Source organism: Eumetopias jubatus, unplaced genomic scaffold (assembly GCF_037043125.1).
Source record: "Eumetopias jubatus isolate StellerSeaLion01/CBP00866 unplaced genomic scaffold, mEumJub1_p1.0 scaffold_3, whole genome shotgun sequence".
NCBI lineage: Eukaryota > Metazoa > Chordata > Mammalia > Carnivora > Otariidae > Eumetopias > Eumetopias jubatus.
Genome location: NW_028274809.1, coordinates 90,956,914 through 90,973,207, shown reverse-complemented (window position 1 = coordinate 90,973,207; position 16,294 = coordinate 90,956,914). Strand labels below are relative to the sequence as shown.

General features: G+C 39.3%; 1 long non-coding RNA gene across 1 annotated transcript in view; it reads left to right on the top strand.

The window, feature by feature from the left end:
* The window catches only part of LOC148164718 (uncharacterized), a 70,960-nt gene that overhangs the window by 12,712 nt on the left and 41,954 nt on the right, over positions 1-16,294 (top strand). The window contains exon 2 of the long non-coding RNA XR_015767878.1: positions 6,457-6,510. This is a non-coding gene — a long non-coding RNA (uncharacterized LOC148164718). The remainder of the gene's footprint in view (positions 1-6,456; positions 6,511-16,294) is intronic.

The following is a 16,294-nucleotide window of genomic DNA, read 5'->3' as shown; positions in this document are numbered from 1 at the left end:
GGAGTGTTGTCGCTGGAGCCCTGGGGAGGGAGGCATTCCGTGTAAGCTGGAGCCACGTTGGTCATTGCAAGATTTGCTGAAGACACAGAGGATAAGCAGCTGATATTGGAAACCCTACCATAGGAAGAGAAGTGGCAGCTTCTCCCTTCTTCCCGCCAACCTCCAACCTTCTTCCATCAGTGCCCTCCTTGTCCAAACCCATCCATAAGTGTGTGCCTGTGGACACAGCATGGACTCTGGAAAACACAGCCTATGGGGGTTAGTCAACCTTCCCCTGTCACTGCCTCCTTACCCTTTGTGCCAGAGCAGAGCAAGGAAAAAGCAGAGATATAAATTTGAGGGCAAGCAGCTCCATGAATAGGCACACAAGATGTGATTTTCTTCATTTCTAGCTGTCAGAAGTTAATTTCCCCAAAATATCTGAAGATGCATATGGGGGTCTCCAGGATATGAAGTAGGGCCAAGCTTGCTTACTTTTAACAGTCTGGGATGAGATGGGGGGCTTTTATCAGAGGGGAACTGGCAGGAACATTGTGAGAAGGAGTGAGAGAGGAACTGCCTCCCATGCTCTGAGGCTGTTTCAGGTCCCACAGGGGCCATCTCCTATGCTTTTAAGGGGAACATGAGCTGGGAGACTGGTCTGGTCTGGAACATGGGCACCCGTTTCCCATGCCATTCCAGGGTTCATAGTTGTTTGCAAACTTTCTTTCCATGACCAGGGCTTTGATTTTTATGAATCCATAAACTCTCAAAAGGGCATAGTTCTAAAAGTTTATATTTTAAAGGCTATAATTACATAAGTCCCAAATTAGGTAGTAAACACAGGACATTCTTTACAAGAAGTTAGATAACAGAAAGGAACTGTACACTGAACAGAACCACATGATTTTCTGGAGGGAACTATTTATACTTTTTAAATTTAAATGCAAACAATAGAATGTGTATCTATACTATTCCTTGCAATAACATATTATCATACAGCCACTTTCCATTCAGTTAAAGTCAGTGTTGATCAAGCAAAGCATTTGATGTTTGACAACAGAGCACATCCCCGACCAGGAATTGTCATGAATCAGAGGCAAAAAGATGAACACTGGGTGAGAGAAACCAGACCCAATTCATATCCTAGCTTTTCCTCTTACTGTTTGGAAATCATTGGAGAAGCTGTCTAGTCAAAGTATATTTCTTCATCAGTAATAACGATTAAAATTTATATTTACTGAATGTTTCCTATTTGCCAAGTACCTAAGTACTTTATATGCATTAACTAATTTAATCCCCAGAAACCTATTATTGGCTTCATTTACAGAAACAGAGAAAGGTTAAATAATTCTGTAAGCTCACACATAAAAAAAGAACAGAACTAAGGTGGCTTTTATATGTTGTATACCACAAAAGGTGTCCCATCTAAGAGTCTGCCATTCCCATTATAGTCATGGTAGATTTGTATATTGAATAGGATGATTTTCTGGAAGATGGCAGTATGGTGTTTTATTCTAACAAAATCAGTATATTTCAACACTTTTGACAGATGGAGGTAAAACATTTTTTAAGAAGTGCACCTTTTTCAAGTATGCACAAATTTGCCATATGGGCAGCCAGAAAATGCGTTGAGTAGAACCAGGATACAGATCTGGGCAGTAAGGCTCCAGGGAGATGCTAGAAGTATGTTAGAAGGATGTGTGACTTCAAAATTGCAAAAACAAAATAAGGTACCATACATAAAGCATAAACATTTGTTGTTGCCACACAGTTTTCAGGGAAGAAGAAACTATCTATGTACTAATGCAGAATTATAGTGCTCCTTTGTTTCTAGATATTTTACCAGAACTCACAGACCTTCATTTTTATGGCCTGGGCACTTCATTTGTTATGGAAAATCAGTGATTTCCTACCCTTATTTCAGATCTTGCCAGTCCCCCAAAAAGGCCCAATATTCACTTACGTTGATAATAAATGTGACAGTCTCCACAGACGTCTTTTGAAATAACTTTCCCCTCATTCCTTTTTGGAATAATTTTCTCCTCATTCCTCTTTTTCTTTTCACTAGTTCTGGAGAAACTTGGGGAAAAAAATTCAGAGCTGGGCTTTGTCCTTATCTTCCGTAAGATAAGGACAATGTGTGTCGTGTGTGTGTGTGTGTGTGTGTGTGTGTGTGTGTGTGTGTGTGTTAAATTTATTAAATTGTCCATATACATTTTCCTCTTGACCTTTTTCCAAGCATCCAATCACAGCATTTTCACTTGTACTGACCCTGACAAAATCATTACTGACACATAAGGAGCCCCTCAAGGAAGCTAGATGTCTTCTCATCAGGTGGCTGAGCTTCCAGAGTAGAATCCTCAGTTCTTCTGGACAGGCACCCTTCCTCTGGTTTTGTTTTGTTGCAAAACTTACTTTTCACTCTGACCATGAAAATACATATTAATTAGTTGGAGAAACAATATGTGTTGACAAAGGAAAGTAGTGATGAGAGGAAGTTCACTACTTTCACTACATAGAAGATTCTGGCAGGATGGCCTGCTAACATATTATTATGATAATAATCCTTATAATAAGTAGGATGTACTAGTCCCCCAATAACAGAGACATTTTTCCAGTTAGTTCTCTTTTTTTCTGCCTCATGTAAAGACAGAGCTTTTGGGCGCCTGGGTGGCTCAGATGGTTAGGCGTCTGCCTTTGGCTCAGGTCATGATCCCAGGGTCCTGGGATCAAGTCCCGCATCAGGCTCCTTGCTGAGCAGGGAGTCTGCTTCTCCCTCTCCCTCTGCCTCTCCCCCTGCTTGTTCTCTCTCTGTCTCTCTCGCAAATGAATAAATAAAATCTTTAAAAAAAAAAAAAGGACAGAGCTATTATTGTGGCTCTCTGAACCCCCAGGGGGAGGCAAGAGTAGCTGAAGTAGGACAACGTTGGTAAGGCCTATACCTGCCTGATGAGTGCAAGGGCCTCTTACCTTGTAGAACTATATAGACAATTTTATGTTGAACAGCTCCTCTGGGGAGAGCAGGTGAGGAGATGAATGACTTGGAAAGAATTTACCAAGAATTGGGGTAGAAAAAAAAGTACTTAACAGTTTAAATACTACATTTTAAACAAAAGTCCCAGGGGGTAACTGTGGGAGGCTGTAAATCCCTGATACTGACTGGTTTCTGAGACCCTTCAAATCCTAAATAAAGATTATAATCTAAATATCAGTCCCCTTCTCTTTTCTCTATACGCCACATATTTTTTTCTCTTGTCTCCCTCACTCTGAAAGTTAAGTTTTAAACAAATTTTATAGAGAAAGGAACTAAGCAAAAAAAAAAAAAAAAAGTATGTATACATAGCAAAGTTAATTTACTCAACAAATACTAAGCACTGATTATGGGCCAGGAACTCGGCTAAGAGCTGGAAATTCATCAAAGAACCAGATGAACAAGATCCCAGCTCTCATGGTGTATATTGTAGTGAGAGTTACAGAAAAAGGGGAAAAATTTTAAAGGGTATTAAATGGGGCTCTCACCATCTTGGAGTTTTAAGTGAGGTCCTAAAGCTGAGAATAGTGTAATATACTCCAAATTCTAAATCAAAATGTTAGATCCTTGAGGTTGCCTGTACAAGAGGATTGGATAAAATTAATTCTGCCATCTATTGCCAACACTCACCTCTTGATTATAAAGAGCAGAAAGCAAGAGAGGCCTGGAAGTAAAGAGTGATGGACAGGGTGTTGTCAGCAAGTAGCTCAGGCTATAAGGGAAAAGATTATTTCATCCTCAGAAAGTTTAATCCTCAGAAAGAGAAGTCTGGGAGACCTAGGGTCTAACATCTTACCACTCATGGCTGGAAGTCTTCAGGCAACCTTTGAGTAACCTTTGGTAGGAGGTTTCATTGGAAAGTATTTGCTATGGTCTAAATGTGCCTACATCCTCAAATTCATATGTTGAAACCTAATCCACAATGTGATGGTGTTTGGAGGTAAAGCCCTCGGGAGATAATTGGGTCATGAGGGAAGAGCCCTCATGAGTGGGATTAATGCCCTTGTAAAAGAGTTCCCAGAGAGCTCCCTTGCCCCTTCTGTCATGTGAGGATACACTGAGTAGGCAGCCATCAATGAGGAAGAAGTCTCTCACCAGACACCAAATTGGCCAGCACCATGATCTTGGACTTCCCAGCTTCCAAATCTGTGAAAAATAAATGTTTGGTGTTTTTAAGCCATCCAGTTGATGATATTTTTGTTATAGTATCCTGAATGGACTGAGACCATCCTGTGTACCTTTGCTTTGGCAGTACAAAGCTGAATTATTGTCCCTACTCCATATATATTCTCTGCAAAAGGGATCTGTATATCATGTTATCTCAAAAGGGGGTTACTCAAAGGAGTGAGATGACCCCAAGATGGTTGTTTGGGGGAGTAGGCTGTAAGAAGCCAGGAGTTGAAGGAGGTGCAATCAACCAGTACCTAAGGTATTAACTGTGTCAGATAACTGAAGATTGGAAGTCCTGAACTTGAGAAAGAATTAGCAGTCAGGCCCACAACACATAGAAGGCCTGATGCCAGGTTACAATGACTCAAGTGAATGAAGTCCTTTTATATCTCACCTAGCTCCGTCTTTGTTCCAATTCTGAAGTTTCAGGGAGCCTACACCTGAGGGAAGAGGAAGGAAATGAAAGCTAAGGGGAATAGTAAAGAAGCTGATCTTGCCCTCTTTGTCCAATGCAGTCTTTCTAGCCTGAAGCAGGCCCAAGCTGGGAGAGCTAAAAAGCTTCAAATAGCATAAGTCAAAGAAACTAAAGTGTAGATGCTTCACTGGATTGGAATTTTAATATCTGAGTGGAATAGAAGCTATGGGATTATCCATTGTGGAAGATAATGAGTCAAAGAATCAAGGTTAATAGAAAGTTGTTTTCTGCTTTCATATACCCAAATCCGGCTCATTCAATAGTTAGGATTTTAGAGAAAAAATAACCTTGCAGATTGTGATCTGTGCTGTCAATGAGCTAAGCAGGTCAGGAGAGGCCTCTCTCAGACAAGTGTCCTTGAATCTGAGGCCTGAGTGGTGAGGAGGAGCCAACCAAAGAAATCTGAAAGAGCATTCTCACCTGAGAAAACAGTGAGAATGAAGGCCACGAGACAGAAGCTTTTAATAATCTAGGCATGGACCAAAGGGCAGCATCAAAAACAGAGAAAAGAGGCCTCTGGGGTAAAGTTGGCATTTTAAACAGAAGCCTAATTCTGAAGTACCTTTTAGATCTTGGTCTTGAGTTTGAAATTAATTGTAAAGGCAATAAGAAGCTATTAAAGGATTTGAAGGTGATCAGATTTGTATTAAAAACAATAACAACACCACCAACAACAAAGAAAGAAAATGACCCTGGCTTCTGTGAGGAAAATGTATGCTGGTGAGTTAAGGTTGACATAGGAGCACCTGCTGGAAGCATTTTACCAGTGTAGGTAAGATATGATGTCACCTTGGCCTAGGTATAAGCAGAATTGGCTGAGATGTGGGTGGATTTCAGATATAAGCTGTAGGTAGAACTTAGGCCACACATTGAGGAGAGGGTCAATTAAGAATCTTTACTGGATGCTATTGGTGCCCTGCTATTACCTGCTTCACTGGTAGATATATCCATTTCTCAGCTGCCATGAGTGTTAGCTGCTAGTTTCTCACAGCTACTACCTTCTCTGGAGAATTTTCACAAGTTAAACAGTAACTGCAGTACTCAGAAATTTATGTCCTCCAATATCCCACTTGTGATGATCCAGAAACCTGACATGTGGTTATAAAAAGCCAGCATCCTTGCCTCAAGGTGAAAACAACTTAGTGTACAATTTGTACTCCAGAGTTACCCAGTGGGACCATGTTGGAGCGTGGGACCATGCTGGAGCTGGTCTCACTGAGCTGTTTTCCTCAGTCCTCTCCTGTTTTCCTACCCACTTTCCCTGAGGGCACTCACTAAATAAGTCATTTGACTATCACTAAAACAATATCAATACAATAAATCGCTTGAGAATCCCTGTCTGAGGCTCTGCTTCTAGGGAACCCAAACTGAGAGAGGATTTAATCTTGAACATGTTACTTTTGATATGAATTTGAGGCATCCAAGTGGTAATGTTAAGTAGGTAGGTTGATACGTGTCTCAACCTTGGAGAGGTGGAGTGTTTGGACATCAGTAGCATGTGAATGGTATTAATAGTCAGAGAAATGGATGAAGTCTCCAAACAGGTGTATTATAAGAAAGTCTAGGACTGAGCCCTGAGATTGACAACATTTAGAGGTAGAAGATGAAGATCCCACAAAAGAGGAAATATGGTATCTTGGAATCTGAAGAAACTGTACCTTTATGCCTAGATTTGGGGGTTATAATGGGGTTCTACTATATGATATCATGGGAAGTATTAGACTCCCTAGTGACCATTGACTGTCTCTTTTACTATACAACATGGAGAAAATTCAAGAAATGTGATTTTCTGTTACAGATCATTTAATCTTTGATACCTGCAAACTGACGCTTTGAGTCTTCATAATGCTAGGTAAGGTTATTTCATGTTAACTGCACAATTAACTCATGTCATCAATGAAACTTTTTTCATTTGAATTAAGTTCCCAGTCCCTATAAAATTAGAATTTTCCTCATTTGCTGAAGTCTTCCAATTACTTTCTAAGTTGAATTAGTAGTGCACTAAACTTTTATTTCCAGAGAAATGAGTTCAAGTAGAGGTCATCCATGCAAATGAGTTGAGTGATCTCAAACTAGCATTTAACTGTGTCAGTAAGTTCTATCTATATTGGTTTATTTTTAAAGGCAAATGAATGGTAAGAATATGGATTTTGTGTATTTATTTAAAGAGAGATTTCTGAAAATGACTGTATTTTCATCTAAATCTTCAGTACCCATCATGTAACTTATCAGGGAACAAAGTTTACGGCAGGCCAGAGAATCACAAGATGAAAAGACAACAAGCCAAAGAGGTAGCCTAGTAACAAAGATGCTCTGAGTTAAAGATGCCATGGAAAGTTAATCTATATAAATTATTAAAGTTTAAACTAAATTATAAGGTAATGAATTCTTATTATGATAAAGCTCCAAATTTTCAATTCTCATTTAATCTTTCCTGCAATGCTTTCAGTAAGTAGTATTTTTTTCAACTTAATGGTGGTCCAAATAAAAAAAATAAAATCCAAGCAACTTGTTTAAGAAAGCAAAACTAGTAAATGGTAGATTAGGATTCTAATCTAGGTCCTCTGATTCCAAGGTTCATACTTTTTCTCCCATACCAAGATTGACCATGAAGGCCCAGCTTATTATCCTTAGATGTTCCAAGTGTCTTCAGTGTTGCAACAGAAATGAACTCCAGAAGATAAGATTCAAGGGAGAAGTTGGAGGCCATTAGTGAGTCTGAAAAAAGTTTGTTAGTTGATACCAGAACCTTATTACCAATGTCTGGTCTGGTAAACACTGAATTGCTGCAACCCCTGGGAGCTTGGGTCATCTAACTGAGGACCCAGCTATGGATTACATAGGTGATGCATCATTCTTCTGCCTTATTCAAATACAATGATGCTTTTCTCTTTTTACTACAAAAGGGCAATGATGAGGACAAAACAGGTGGCATTCTCCAATACTGTAACATTCACAAATGTTAGATGCAGTAGTGAGTTTCCCAAGAACTAAAGTGGAAGCCAATATTTATGAAGTCCAGCTGCTAGTTGCCTTGGAATATCCCTCTTAAAATTAGTCTCAAGGGGGTTCTAATTTCCTGCTTAACTAACAAGTCTTTAAAATGTGTAAGATCACTTGTTAATCAACTCACTGCCATGTCCTACTCTTACTTGGGGATTTACAGAAATATTTGAGCCAGGGTAGTTCTAGGAAGACTGTGCTCACTGCAGATAAGCAGGGCAAAAGTTCAGAACTAGTCAGACTTGGATGTCAATATTAAAATAATCATATCTGTACTCAGAAAATGGAATATTTTACATAGCTGTTACAATCAAGGTCTGGTAAAAGTCCTTTCACCCAAGCTTATTACGAGCTAGGACAATTCTTACCTAAATTCCATTATACCATTAACTTTTATGCATCCATTCAGGTCTTAGTTTACTTAAAATTTTTAACTTATCATTCTGTGCTACTAAAGGAATATATCTTCTCAAGCCGGTTCACTGTGTTTCAAAATATATCTTAGTAGTGGACTGAATGGTGGTCCCCACAAAGATATATACCCATGCCTTAATCACCAGAACCTGTGAATATGCCTTATTTGGAGAAAGGGTCTTGGCAGATGTAAGTAGGTTAAATATCTCAATCGAGTGATGTCATTGGATTATTTAGGTGTACCTTAAGTCCAATGGCAAATGTCCTTATAACACCTTACAGCAGGAAGAAACACAGAGAAGAAGGCCATATGAATACAGAGGTTGGGGTTATGCAGTCACTAGCCAAGGAACCCATGGAGCCAACAGAAACTGGAAAAGGCAAGGAAAGATTATCTTCTAGAGCCTTCAGAGAAAGCCAAGTGCTGCCAACATCTTGATTTTAGATTCTGGCCTCCAGAGCTCTAAGACAATAAATTCCTACTGTTGAAAGCCACTAAGTTCATGGTAATTTGTCACAGTGGCCACAGGAAACAAATGCAATTAGTAGCAGCATTGAAACTATACAATAACTATAACACAAATATTGTAAAAAGTGGGATACATACTCTAAGAGTATGGTTACCGCATAAGAGGTAAGGTTATTCAACACCTACTAACATTTTGGGAGCATTTTGTGCTGAGAACTATCCCCAATTTCTCTGTAATTTCAAACCTATAGAACCATACAAAATGGGTGAGACCATCCCGATTTTACAGCTGATGAAACTGAGGCTCAAAAAGGTTAAGATTTTTTCCTGAAGACCACTGCAAGAAAGTAAGAGAGTGGGGATTTGTGTCTAACTTCAAAACCTTTGCTCTTTCTAATATATCATTCATCCTGTTCCACGTGGTGATCATTGCTTTTAGGCCATCTCAAAATTACGGTAAACTGGTGGTATAGCTGAAGATAGTATAATACAAATGTTGGCTGACAGAGACTTAATGTCATTAAAAACACTGTAATTATCATCTTCCAGTTTTAAAATACTTCTTTGGGGATCTTGATTCTCTTCCTAGAAAAAGGCTATGCGTGAGCTATTGGTGAATCAGATTTACATCCTCCTTTGCTCAATGTCTTCAGGAAGATTTTTAGAAGCTAAAAATTACTCATGGGACTGACAGTTCACTCCTAAGTAATTACCCAAAAAATCAACAAAAATTATATTTGTTGAATATGAGCTAAGAGTATAGGTGGGTTAGATGAAGTTTGGCAAGGTCTGACCTAAATTCTTAGCAAATTTTGGGGAGGATTCCAAAAGTTCCCATGCTTCCCATGGCCAGAAGGTTATGTCTGCATGAGCAATTATACCCCCCCAAACCTCTTAGAATGATAACTTTAAGAAAAGAAAATCATATTGTAACCATCCCCTAGAAGTTATTCTTAAATTGCTAATATACTCCTAGCTCTTTCCTTGGACAAAGTGAACAAACTGCTGAGATTGTGAACATTTGTTATTGTCATAGCAGAAGGTAAACTATTTTCATAAATATGCAAATCTCTCCTACTGGGCTTCTATAATATTTCCAGCAACTGTGCTGCAGCGTATGTCTATTTCAAATCTGATGATATTAAAAAGGAGGAGAAAGTGCAGAGCATGCAGCTTGGAAATATTTCTGCCCAGGAAAGCTAGCAATTAGAGCAAGGGATAGGCGAGCAGCCTGGGATAATGAACAGTACCGAGATAACCTGCTTAATTTGATCTTCCTCCAAGTCTGAGGATGTTGTAAAGGAATGGGCTTTGTTTCTGTAGGGGAATATAGTGAAACACAGGCAATCTCTTTATGATATCCCTGCTTATGTACTCAGAGGTTTGTATTATTTCAAAGAAAAGTAATACTTAATCTAAGACAAGAGCCCCTTATCATACTGTTTGTTTGCTTGTTGCTGGGGGCGGGGGGAGGCTTTCTCTCCACCATTCTGTGAGATTAGGGAAGTCAGGGACCCTTGACAACAGCCCCTTGGAATGTCCACATAGCCTGCCATGCTGCTGAAGTAAAGGAGGCTTTCCTTTTTTTTTTTTTAATTTTTTTAAAAGATTTTTTTAATTTTTTTTGACAGAGAGAGAGAGCATAAGCAGGGAGAGTGGGAGAGGGAGAAGCAAGCTCCCTGCTGAGCAGGGAGCCCGATGTGGGGCTCGATTCCAGGACCCTGGGATCACGACCTGAGCCGAAGGCAGACGCTTAACAACTGAGCCACCCAGGTGGCCCAGGAGGCTCTCCTTAAGCATGGGTTAAATGAATGAGTGAATAAAAGAGAGGGAAAGATAGAGAGAATGATAAGAGCAAAGGTTTTGCAATCAAACAAGACTAGGATTAAGTCCTTGCTCTACCAGCTACTTGATCTCAAAAAAGTTCGTAATGTCTCTGAGCCTCAGTTTTCTCATCTGAAACTACTAGACACTGGGCCTGGCTTGTATTAAGCATTCAATTCATGGCAGCTGTTATTAAGTTCTCAAGATAGTAAGCTCCATAGCTGACCCTGGGAGAGTAGGCCTAGTAAGGGATTTATTTTCTTTAGAAAAGGTATTTTTGAGCCCCCATGGTATGACAGATGCTGTGCCTGGCTCTTGAGATACACAGATAAAACACTATGGCTTCTACTTTCACCACAAAGTGGAAAGATATATACTTAATAATAATAAGTGTAAAATGTATTATCTATTATTATAAAAATGTTATTGTTAGTATTAAAATATGATGGACATTTTAACAGCCATGCACAAGAGTCAGTGGGAACATATTATAAAGAATGTCAGAGAAGACAAGACAGGGAGACAGGGATAGTTATATAGGGAGGTAGTTAAACTTATTAGTGATCTCTGAAATTACATAATAATATTAAGAATTTTTGGAAATGGGCTGAGTTGAAGGTCACAGAGTATTTCAGGGATAATAACTAGCCATTGCCAAGACACTGAAGCAATTACCAGTGTTCCTAGAAGGGTTGTAAAAATCTCCTTGACCCCAAATCTTTCCCCAACAATGGGTTCCTTCTTTTGAACACTGCCCTGTCCTCTACCTGGGAAGGTAGAACACAAAGTGTATGAGGCTGCAGTGTGCATGGGTAGTTTAGACACAGTTTTCTGTGTAGAAGACAATTCCCCCCAGGCAAGCCTAGGTGAACATAAGGCAAAGCAAACTAGGTTTCATGACACATTCCAATTTTTCATAAATTTGTCTAAAGTAGCCCGACTGAATTTTTAACATTTAGAGCAATACATATTTAAGGGAAATATTCATAGCTTCCTATGCCATTTCCAGGCACAAAAGTTTCAGGTCTGGAGCTCTTTTTTTAAAAGAGCTGCTGCCTTTTCTCTTCCTACATCCACATGCATATTTGGAGGAGAGCTCTGCCAGGAACTGGGACCTCCCAAGGCAGATCTCTGTTACTTTGCCCTCCCTAATCCCAGCTTCCCCTTCTGATTTTGTAAATATTCAAAAGTCCCCTTTTTTATGTAGCTAGTTGTGAGTAGCTAACCCTAAAACAGAGCTTCAGGGATTATAGAAAATTTGAGCATAAATATTAGTGGGAAAGTATCTTAATGTGATGTGAATTGGGGTGGTTGCTCATTAACACAGCATGTCACCAATCCTTATCCAAATTGTATCTCATGGGGTCCTAGAGTGTCCCTGGAAATGTTCTCAGGTGCTGCCATATGTCTTCAGGAACAAATAGATCTCTAGTCTCCTCATCTCCATTTCAAGCAAAATGACTTCACTTACCTGTATTTATATTGAACTTTTAGGCAATATTCTGTTTAAGGAAAATGTTTCTGCCACTTCAAAAATTTGAAAAACATTGATCTAGAGAAGTGGTCCTCAAACTTGAGCAGGTATCTGAGTCACCTGAAGGACTATTTAAAACACAGATTGCTCTGTCCTACCCTTAGTTTCTGATTCCGTAGTTATGGAATGGGGCTGGAGAATCTGCATTTTTAACAAGTTCCAGATGATGCTGATACTACTGATCTGGTAATCACACTTTAAGAATGAATGATCTAGGGAGACAAAACTGACTTGGGAGGAAGGGGCCCTAGATTCCAGGCTTAGATATATTACTAACTAGCAGTAAAAATTTTGAGGAAATCATTCTCCCTCTCTGAGCTTTAGGTTCTACAACTATAAAACTGGAAGGGATGAGGAGGGTGTACTTTTTCAGATGCTAGTGATAGAGAAAACAACTCAGATTTGCTCACTAACAAAATGGAATTGGTTGGTTTGTGAACTTGGAAAGTCCATGTGTAAGTGTTCAAATTTATACATTGCTGGACATAGGTTTTCTAACAATGTCATCAGGATGCTGTGACTTTCCATTTCTGGGTCTGTCTTCATCTTCAGGCAGGCTCTCTCTCATGATGGCAAGAGAACCACCAGCAATGCCAGACATATATTTTACTGACTTGGCAACCTTAGACAGTATCTCTTTTCAATAGTTTGAGCCAAAAGTATGAAGGCTGATGCTCATTTCTTGGAATGAGCCAATTTGGGGCTCTGTTGACCAGAACAAGGATGTGTACAAATTCATGGAACTAAAGGGTAGGGTAGACACAGCTTAGGCCACAGGGATGGAAAGTGGGGGAGATCTGATTCCATGAAGTTACACCAAGGTGTTGCACTCAGAAGAGCCAGGAATGGTGAGACAAAGTCAAAAGACAACTCAAGGGTGAATAAATCAGATCAATGTTTCTCAGAATCTTTTTTTAACCTATGGACCAGCAACCAAGAACACTTTGTAAAACTTTCCTTAAAGTGGTTTACTTTGAAAGTCATTGCAGGTTATTTTTCCTACTTTGTAATATAAAGTTATGTTGACCATTTTATGTACTTTTTAAATATCACTCCCTCCTCCAGGTTTGTAACACCCTGGATGGGATCAGGGCAGGTGTTGTCAGTGAGTAAGTAGAGGTTTTGGAGTTAGCCAGACCTGAGTTTGAATACCAGCAACACCACAGACTATTTCCCTTGACCTTCCCATCTTTGTGGATATCAGTACCTACCTTCTAGGGTGATGGTAGGCATCCAGTTAGGTGATGTCTGGAAAGTACCTGCCTTACTCAAAAGACTCAACAGATTACAACTATTTTTTATTATTATTGCCAAACTTGATGGGGCCTTTTTGGTCAAAATAGTCTAGATACCAGCTTGAAGCTTTAGTCTATGGTCAATCAGATCCAGATAGCCAATTAAAGTCATCAATTTGCCAGACTCAGGTTTTTTTTTTCCCCCAACTCTCAGCAAGTCCTGAAATCTTTTTAATAAGGATTCTGGGGCGTGTCTGGGAGTTTATAAAATAAAGTAGAAAGTAGCGTGGATGAGATGAGCATAAAAAATGGAAAACAAAGAGAACCTGGAATCAGTGGGAAACTTCATTTTCTTTAATTAGCATATTTAAGTGAAGTTTAGAAGCTGCTCCTTCCCTGAAACATTGCATTTTATTAAAAGCTGTTTAGAGCTCATAACCATTCTGCTGATTTTCTCAAAACACGTTCTCCTTATAGACTGGTGCTAAACTGTGCATATGAAATGAGTTCAGCTTAATGTTGTGTTAAAAGAATTTGGTCTCTAGAGCTGTCTCTCTTCTTAATAATATGTAATCATACTCCATCTATTTAGTTTTCATTTAACTTGCCCCATGCAGGCAATGAATCCAGTTTAATTAAATGTGCCTTTAAATAGTTGAATGGCACTCATTTGCACCTAGCAAGCCTCCCTTTCATCCTATTAAGACCCCCCTCAAGATATAAAACCCAATAAAGAAGCCATGTAAAATGTGTGTCTGATAATGAAAAGGAAGTCTGATATTTCCTCTGTACTTTAGTGAAACCTGCAGTAGCTTTTGGGCAGTGTCACAGCTGAATGGAGCCAGCGTGCGGCCTCTTGTGTTGTGGAGTGGTTATTTGGATCACTCCTCATAAACAGCACATTTGGAAATGAGCTAGTGATCCTTTGGGTTGGAGTCGGCCATGCCCAAAGTGAGGCCCTACTGAGATACTAGACAGCTGCCTATGGTGGCTCTCAGAGAGCCTCTGAAGTAGGCATGGCCCATGCCTTTGGTCATATTCGCCAGGGACACTGGGTGGGAGAGGCTGCAGTTTCTCCCATTATAAAATTTGGAAAAGGGCAGGGTAGTTGGTCCTAAAAATTGAGAGAGGATAGTTAGGTGGTATTTTCCAGTCAGGAAAGGATAGTATTAAAAAATTGTTAAATAATCATCCTAACCAGAGCCCCTTAGTTAAAGGATGGATTTCTATTCAACCTAGTGCTTCATTATTCATGCATTTAACACATTATTTATGTGTTATGTGCCAATTGCTAGCCCCTTACTGACCAGGGACACAACAACAAACAAAGCAAATTCCTTATTCTCTTTAAACTTACATTCTAGTTGAGGGAGACAGAAAATAAACAAAAACAAGGAAAAAACAAATAAATACATGGTGTTGGGTGGTAAGAAGAAAGAAAATAAATCATATTAAAGAGTAGTGAGATTAAAGGGGTGGGGGGTTGCAGGGTAGTGTGGACATAGTGTCAGAGAAGACCTATCTTATTAGACACTTTTGTAGGATCAGATTTGACACACCCTTGTGAGCTAAGTCCAGTGCTGGGCATTTTCACATAGTATACTAGTGATGAGGGTTGCTTCAAGTGTTTTTTATTTTTTTTAATATTTTCTTTATTTGACAGAGAGAGACACAGCGAGAGAGGGAACACAGCAGAGGGAGTGGGAGAGGGAGAATCAGGCTTCCCGCAGAGCAGGGAGCCCGATGTGGGGCTCGATCCCAGGAACCTGGGATCCTGACCTGAGTGGAAGGCAGACACTTAATGACTGAGCCACCCAGGCACCCTTGCTTCAAGTGTTTTAAGCAAGAAAGTAACATGATCATACCAGACCTTTAGAGACTGTAGAGAACAGAGCAGGGAGGGGGTTGGGGGGATGGGGTATCGGGGTGATGGGTATTAAGGAGGGCATGTGTGGTGATGAGCACTGAGTTATATGCAACTAATGAATTGTTGAACACTACATTGAAAACTAATGATGTATTATATGTTGGCTAATTGGACATAATAAAATATATATGGTTTTACTTCCAATTTAAAAAAAATGAAATGCCATCTTTGTGATATACTATATTTTGTTTTTTGACTCCTTAATTTATTATATTTTGCCATTAACAACCTGTATTAATTACTGTAGTTTCATATTATGTTTGTAAATCTACCTTATTAGTCTGTTTCCAAAATTTCTTTGTTATACATAAGCATTCATTTTTGCAGATAAATCTTAGGAGGAACTTTTCAAGTTCTAAAGTAAAATTCCATTGGTATTCTATTGTTTTTTATTAAAATTGCATTAAATCAATAAAACAAAATAAAATTGCCAGATTTACAATTAAAAAAAGGAGACAAGTAGAGGTAGAAAGACCATGTAGATGATTGTTGCAATGTTCTAGGTGGAAACAATGGTGGTGTAGGAATGACAAAGGAGATGAAGAGAAGGCAACAGACACAAGGTATGGTGTGATGGCTGAATGGACAGGACTTGGTCATGGATTAAATGTAGGAAATGAGGGAAAGGGAAGGGACTTCCAGTTTTGTGAGTTAAGTAATGACATAATTTTCTGAGTAATAGTCAAGGATAAGTAAGCTTGGCATTTAGTTTTTCACATATCATGTTGAAACTTTTAGTGGAAACACTAAAGGCCTAAAGATCAGAAGAAAATACTGGGCAAGAGAATAAGTTTGGGACCATGAGCAGTAGGTGACATTTATAAAGCCATGAGAGAAAGTGAGGTCACCTGGAGAGAAGGTGAAGTGTGAGAACAGAGTTCCCTGAAGAGTTCCACAACTTAAGGGCTATGCAAAAGGAAGAATTAATGAGACTGCAGACCAGGAATGCAGAAGGATATCACAGAAACCATGAAGACTGATTTGAAAGGAATGTGGTTACCTATTCTGTTAAAACCTGCTCTAGGGAAAAAAATCAGATGAGGACTTGGCAAAAAATGTCTTTGAAGACCTTAATAAGAGCAAATTTAGAAGGCAGGGAGGCAAACCTGTTTGGAATGAATATGAAAATTAAGAGGCTATAACAAGATGAAGACATTCTTAAGGAGATAGTTATTGAGACCTACTACATGCCAGGCACTGTTCTAGATGCTGGGGCTAAAGTAGTAAATT